General features: G+C 48.7%; 1 pseudogene; it reads left to right on the top strand.

The window, feature by feature from the left end:
• Nucleotides 1-3,133: 3,133 nt before the first annotated feature.
• On the top strand, nucleotides 3,134-4,505 carry LOC139666999 (uncharacterized; annotated as a pseudogene).
• Nucleotides 4,506-7,347: the final 2,842 nt, after the last annotated feature.

Below are 7,347 nucleotides of genomic sequence, written 5' to 3'. Positions count from 1 at the left end.
TCCATGTCCAATCACCATTATCCCAGGGAGCTGCAAAGCACCCAAGGACCGGTCCTGCTAAGACATCCTTTGCCCAACCGTTCCAGAGAACTCACAGCCACAGAATTCGCCTATCCCTTCTCTCTTTACCGCAACATCATCTGTTCAGTTTTTCCCGACCGTGGCACCGGATTTTACACTTACCACATTCTCTTTGCCTCCCAAGCAGCAGGACGCATCAGCCAATTCAACCAGGGCACATACGGGGGCTCCCTGGACTCAGAGCTCTACTGTTGTGTTTTCGCAGCTCGTTCCACCCTAGCGTGCTGCTGAACACAGGCCTAACACAGAGATCACATGGCTAGTTGATCAGGTTAGCTACGCACCCCGCCACGCTGAGTCTCAGGTTAACAGAAGGCCTGTGTAGTTTTTACCAAACCCAATGCTACGTGGATTGTTCTTAACGCTGTTGTTTTACCGATCGTAGGATTACTTTTACCTTGCCGTTTTAAGTTGTTCTCTTTAACAATCGTGTTGTTTTTATGAGTTATACTGGGACTGAAATCAAGCTATTATGGCTGTGTGTGTGGACTGCAAACTTGCGTACTCACAGTTAAGGGATGATATCCACCGCCTGGAGTCAGAGCTCCGGAAAAAGGATCATCTGATCAACGGCTTTGTCTCCGTAGCTGCTGCCCAGGCAAAGCATATTTCTGTTTTGCAGTCATCTACTCTTGCTGTCCCAGCAGCCCGTTCTCCCACCTCCCTGATGTCTCCGATGGTCTCGGACTCTGCGGCCACCCTCCCTTGGCTTGCCTCGATGCACACTGGCACTGTACCGGGCCGCCCAGAGGGTCAAGCCGAGGAGAGTGGCCGGTCCTCCGGGTGTGAGCCGGAAGCTGGGGCGGCGGGCACCACCACTGCTGCACTGAACCTGGATGCTTCTACACCGATGATGGTAACCCAGACGCCGCCAGCTGATCCATGGGTTCGCACCGGAACCAGGCCCAAGGCCCCGGTTCATAGTTCCACACCGAAACGAGCCTACCCATGGACCCAGCCATCCTGGACAGAGGTGGTACACCGCGGCTGCAAGAGAGATCTGGTTGGGGTTTCTTCTCAACCCCCCTTGGATCTCTCGAACCGCTACACGATCCTGCTCGATGAGGCTCCGGCCCATTCCAGCGAGGCCCCGGCGGTCTCGACTCCAACCGACCCGGACCCCACTCTGGCTATGGCTCCTCCCGTCGCCACTGTGTCTTCCCCACTGTGGCAAGCGTTGATCGGGCAGCTCGTCTCTCCACCATGCGAAAGGACCGCCGTAGGATGCTGAAGGAGGCCGTAATCCGGTGCTCGGGAGGGCTTCCTCGGGCTGAGCCTCAGGGAATGATTCTCCCTCCTGGTTCGAGGCCGCCTCCTTCTCGCCTCTGTCCGCCGCCCGGACTGCTGAGCTCAACGCAGACGGAGGTAACTGAACGTCCACTGTCCTGTCCAAGCAGCCTACACGCACCTTCTCCTCGCCCACTCTTCCCCCCCACTACATTAATTATTGGTGATTCCATAACCAGAAATATCCGCTTCATAAACGCAATCACACACTGTATCCCTGGAGCCACTGTCCCCATTATCCTGGATAAACTCCTGGATGTTCTGCCCTCACTCCCGACCTCTATTAAAAGAATTGTAGTTCACGTGGGGACAAATGACACATCCCAGCGGGAGTCTGAGCGCACCAAAAACGACTTTAACCTCCTTTTTAATGTTTTAAAGAACTGTGAAAAGTCTGTTTTTATATCAGGTCCCATCCCCACTCTTGGTCGCGGAGTTGGCCGTTTTAGCAGAATCCTCAGCCTTCACACTTGGCTCCAGTCCGCCAGCAGGGCACACGGCATGGGTTTTATTGACAATTTTAACTTGTTCTGGGACCGTCCCTCTCTTTTCAATAGAGACGGGATTCATCCCAACAAACGGGGCAGCCAAATGCTATCGGCTAACTTGCAGCATGCGATGCAGTCCCTCCCATGTGACTGACTGTTTACATCTCACACACACACCCCGGATACTCCCTCTTCCTCTACGCCACAACCGCAGCATACTGCTCCCCATGAGAGCTCCCCCTACAGGTCTCTCCCTGCTGTAAATGTCCAACGCCCCAGTCAGACCACAATAGCTGTTTCTACTATTAGGCCTAAGCCTCCCTCTCCCACACCCATGGTCGTTCCAGTCAGAATCTCTGACAGATCCAACAGTCCATCTGCTGCTATGAATTTTCTGAAAAATTGCAGAAGCCCAAAAAATGTAATTCCAGTGACTCTGGTTTCCTCATCTGGGCATTATCCTGTCCCTCTCAGTATGGCGCTGGTAAATGCTCGCTCCATATCGAACAAAACTTTTGTACTGAAGGACATCATCCAGTCTAAGAAGTTAGACTTTTTGTTTGTGACCGAAACCTGGCAGAGGAATATGGAACATGCCCCCCTCATTGAGCTGTGTCCGAAGGATTACAATTTTATCAGCTTGCCTAGAATTTCTGGCCGCGGTGGAGGTCTTGCTGTCGTGTTCAGAAACTGTTTTTCTTGTAGGTTGGTGAGCACTGGGTCCTTCTCTTCTTTTGAATTACAAATAATTAAAGTTGGACGTACTAATCCGCTCCTTCGCTCCCGCTACACGCCACCCTGCTCCTGCTGCACGCTCCTGTGTTCCTGCTACTAACCCTCCAGTTTTTTCTCGCCTCTCCCCCGCAGCCCCTCCTCCACCCATCACTCCCAAACCGGTTGATACTCAGCCACTTCCCCACAGCTCCACACCTCAGGGCTAATTTCAATGATTTAGGCTGCAACGTGTCCAGCTGCCGTTTCCTCCACACCTGTTCCTTCTGCGGAGGCGCCCACTCCAGGCCCACCTGTCCTCACAACCCCACCAAACACAGTTCATGACTATCTAAGCATCTCAACACACCAATAAAAATCGACGCCCTAGCCACCGCCTTAAAGAGCCACCCAGATCCTGAGTTTGTCAACTTTCTCATCCATGGCTTCACACACGGCTTCCACCCAGGTATCCAGGTCATCCCAGATTCCTCATACACATGTCACAATCTTCAGTCAGCTCTCACAGAGCCTGACACCGTCGATAAACTCCTAGCCAAGGTTTCATGATTGGCCCATTTAGCAGCCCTCCTTTTCCAATACACAGGATCAGTCCAATTGGCATTGCCACCAGGAAATACTCTGGCAAGAAGAGGCTCATCATCGATCTTTCATCCCCCCATGGTTCCTCCATTCCCAGCATCAACAGTCTCATCCCCAGTCCAGATTTTTCCATGCAGTACGCAACTGTTAATCACGCCATTTCACTTATCCGTCTTGCAGGCCAAGGCGCCTGGTTGGCCAAAGCAGACATCACCAGTGCCTTCAAAGTCCTCCCTATACACCCAGACTACTGGCGTTTTTTGGGCGTCCTCTGGAAGGGTGCTTATTATTTTGCCGTCCGTCTTACCTTCGGGTGCAAGAGCAGCTCCAAAATATTTGACTCCCTCTCCGAAGCACTCTGCTGGATCCTTACCAACAACCATAAACTCCCATACGTCGTCCACCTGCTAGACGACTTCCTCATCGTCACACCACCATCCTCACCCCCATCATACGGTCTCACGACTCTGACATCTGCTTTCTCCGAACTCGGCATCCCTTTCTCCTCAGAGAAAACAGAAGGACCCAGCACTTCAAATTCCTCGGCATCACACTGGACTCTGTCTCTTTCCAAGCCTCGCTGCCTGTTGAGAAAATACACCGTATTTCCCTGTTTCTTTCAAACTACCTCCTTGCTCACACATGCACCAAACGGCAGCTACTTGCTCTGCTCGGCCATCTCAATTATGCCATAAGCATAATTCCTCAAGGTCGATCTTTCCTCTCTCACCTCCTGTCCATAGCCGCTGCCGTACCTTCTCTGCATGCCCACATCGTCCTAGACGGCGCATGCAAGATGGAACTTAGGCTATGGCAACACTTCCTCTCCTCCTTGAATGGCATAACCTTCTTTTACGAAGACCACATCACTCAGCCTGAGGACATCCAGGTGTACACCAACGCAGCTCCCTCCATCGGATTCGGCGGCTATTACGGAGGGAGGTGGTTCTCGTCCGAATGGCCGCCTGAATTTTCTTCCCTCTCTCCATCCTCTGCTCTTCACGAACTGTACCCCATCGTGGTAGCAGCACTCCTTTGGGGGCACGAGTGGTCCAAGAAGGCCATTCTAATGCATACGGACAACACCGCAGTCGTCGACATAATTAATAAGGGCGGTCTCACTCATTCAACATCATGCAGTTCATGCGCAAGCTTACTCTTGTCTCAGTTCAGCACCAATTCATCATCCGCGCCAATCACATTCCCGCTTACAAGAACACCATCGCTGACTCCCTGTCTCGCTTCTCATTCCAGAAATTCAGACTCTTGGCGCCAGACTCCGACTCCCATCCCACTCCCACAGTTCCACCGTTTTCAGCCACCATTTTCAACTAACCCCGCAGCTCCAACATCTGGCCTCAGCATCCCGAGAAGCCATCCTCAGTAGCCTTGCTCCCCGAACACTGTCATCATATCTTACAGGATGGAACTGCTTCAAGGCCTTCCACACATGCCACAATCTGCCATTTCCTTCCCTAGATGTTTTAACCTTAACTAATTTCATCACCTACGCCCACTCAGCCCTCCATATCAGAACTTCAACCATCCACGTCTACATCAGTAGCATCAACTTCTTCGTCAAATTACTCACCGGTGCACCATGCCCTTCTGTCTCTCATTCCCACATCAGCATGCTAATTAAAGGTCTTCGAAAGGCTGAGCCGCAACTCCCATCGAAACGGTTACCCCTCACTTCAGACATCCTCACACGTTGCATCCAAACCCTTCGCTCAGGATACTTATCCCCCTTCATTGATGCCACCCACGAATCCATGTTCCTCCTGGCCTTCTTTGGGTTTCTGTGATGTTCAGAATTCACCTCCACCACCTCCATCTACGATCCATCTCGCCATGCAAGTCTTTCTGACCTCTCTGTCCACACTCCCGACTCCCTCGTCTGCAACCTCAAATTTAGCAAGACCGACCAACTGGGCGTGTCACATCCCATCATCCTGTTTCGCCTAGATTCATACTTAAGCCCATTCGAACCTTTATACAACTACATACATTCCAGACTAGCTCGCCACGCTTCACCCCACCAAGTCCTGTCAAAATCAGGAATATCCCCTGAACTATACTCTGGCCACTCATTTCGTATCCGAGCTGCTTCCACTGCTTCTAGGCAAGGAATTCCTGACCATACGATCAAAATCCTCGGCTGTTGGTCATCTCAAGCCTACCACAGCTACATTCGCAGCAATCTCAGCGACGTTCGAAAAGCCCATGCTCATCTCTGCGCATGAAGCTCTCTTTGGGGGATATGATGGAGCCAAGAAGACTCCCCATCAGCGAGACAGTGCCCCCACCCTGAGTCTCAATTCCCTGGTTCCTCGAGCTATCCATCGACCCCAACTCATCCGACCCCCTCGATTCATCCCTTCATCTCGTCCCCCGATTCATCCCTCCATCTCGACCCCCGATTCATCCCTCCTACCTCGACCCCTGATTCATCCCTCCACCCTCGACCTTTATTTCATCCCTCCGTTCTCGACCCCTCTTTCCCTCAATAAACCATCTAAATACATCTCATAGTGGCGTGGTCTTTGTTAGTGAAATTAATATTTGTTGCTTCTACAGTAGCTTCACTCCAGCAATTAGTCATCTAATTAAAATAGCTTGACACACTGGTATATACACTGTTGACTGTAATGGAACTTACAATTCTCTACAAAAATAAAGGCAGTACATTATTTTAGATATCAATGGGCCTCATTCACCAACCGTTCTTAAGAAGAAATTTCTTCCTAAAACCCACTTACGCAGTTTTCACGAAGATTCTGACATTCACCAATGTTTTCTTATTTGGGATTTGTTCTTAGGTAAGAACAGAATCTACGCACACTCAAGAGCACACTTACGCACATTTGAGTGCTGACATGTTTGTGCAAAATAAGTGGTTATTGCGTTTCCTTCAATTCTACAGTTGTATAATATTATAGGATTTAAATGACAATAATATTTTTATCATAATATTTTTTAATAATTATTTTCATTATTTTACAAAGTATTATGGTCTTTTAAAGTAAATAAACACTACACTAACACTTAAATTAATATCAATTATGTTAATTGGGATCCTATGCATCTTTTTTTTCTGTTATTTTATATCCACTACTGACGCTACTAAATATGACAGCTGGTTTGGTGTTCACTTCCTGCAGCAGTACCTCCACTTCAGAACTATTGAAGTTTTTTTTACGTTTGGAGTCTGGTGCTCCACCCTCTTTAGACATTTGTTTGGGCATTCTTGACTTCTCTCAACTTTTCTTTTCAATTTCTGTGTGCACACGGCCCTGCAGTCTCATGCCCTTTTATGAGGATGGTGGGGCGTTTACCTATGCTAATTACGATCACCTGGCACGCGCTTTCAATTTACGAGGACAATGGGATTCATCATTATAAGAACACAGGTGCGAACAATTCTGCGGTTTAAGAACATGTCATGAATCTGACGTAGACTTTTCTTAGGACCTTTCTCAAGAACAAATTTAAGAAAAAACTTAGGAAGATATTGCTGAATGAGGCCCATTGTTGATATCATTTATTGAATGAAAAATACAAAGGGTTTGGAGGAAGTGGGGTGAGAGGGGTGTTGGAAATGGATGTGGGGGGGGATGGGTGTGTGTGTATGTGTGAGGGAGAGAGAGAGAGAGCGAGAGCGAGAGAGCACAGGTGTTGGTGTGCTGAGTTTCTTTGCTTGAAGAATTGGAGGAATTTGGAGCCCTTGCTGGATTTGGACTACATCTTCTTCTCCTTCTTCTTCCTCTCCTCTTTCCGGGCTGGAGTCAGGGCATCAGTGAATCTGTGCAGCCGACTGTGCTTCTTGGTCTTTTCCACATGACAGTATTTTAAACAATTCTTACAACAATGATTTTAAATAGATAATGCTCCGCCCATTCTGTGTGCACAGGTGTGGGACAATTATTCTCCTGTGGGAGTGTCTCTCAATAATAGACAGTGACATGTGTACAATCTGTCGCATTATAGTCCACACATAAGAAAAAGAAGAGAAAAACAGGAACAAGTGAGACACCACATCACATACTGTTTTTGTTTACAAAAATATTTACAGAAATTGCATATTTAATTAATGAAAACATCAGCCTTGCAGCTTTAAATAGTCATTAAAAATTGTGCAATCATATGAAATACTTGTATCTTGAGTGCACCATAAATA

This window comes from Centroberyx affinis, unplaced genomic scaffold (genome assembly GCF_046629955.1).
Source record: "Centroberyx affinis isolate AG114_WGS23_722 - 3 ecotype Tasmania unplaced genomic scaffold, CSIRO-AGI_Caff_v1 ptg005239l_1, whole genome shotgun sequence".
In the NCBI taxonomy this organism is placed as follows: domain Eukaryota; kingdom Metazoa; phylum Chordata; class Actinopteri; order Beryciformes; family Berycidae; genus Centroberyx; species Centroberyx affinis.
The sequence above is the reverse complement of the archived record's forward strand: the minus strand, read 5'-3'. Positions and strand labels throughout refer to the sequence as shown.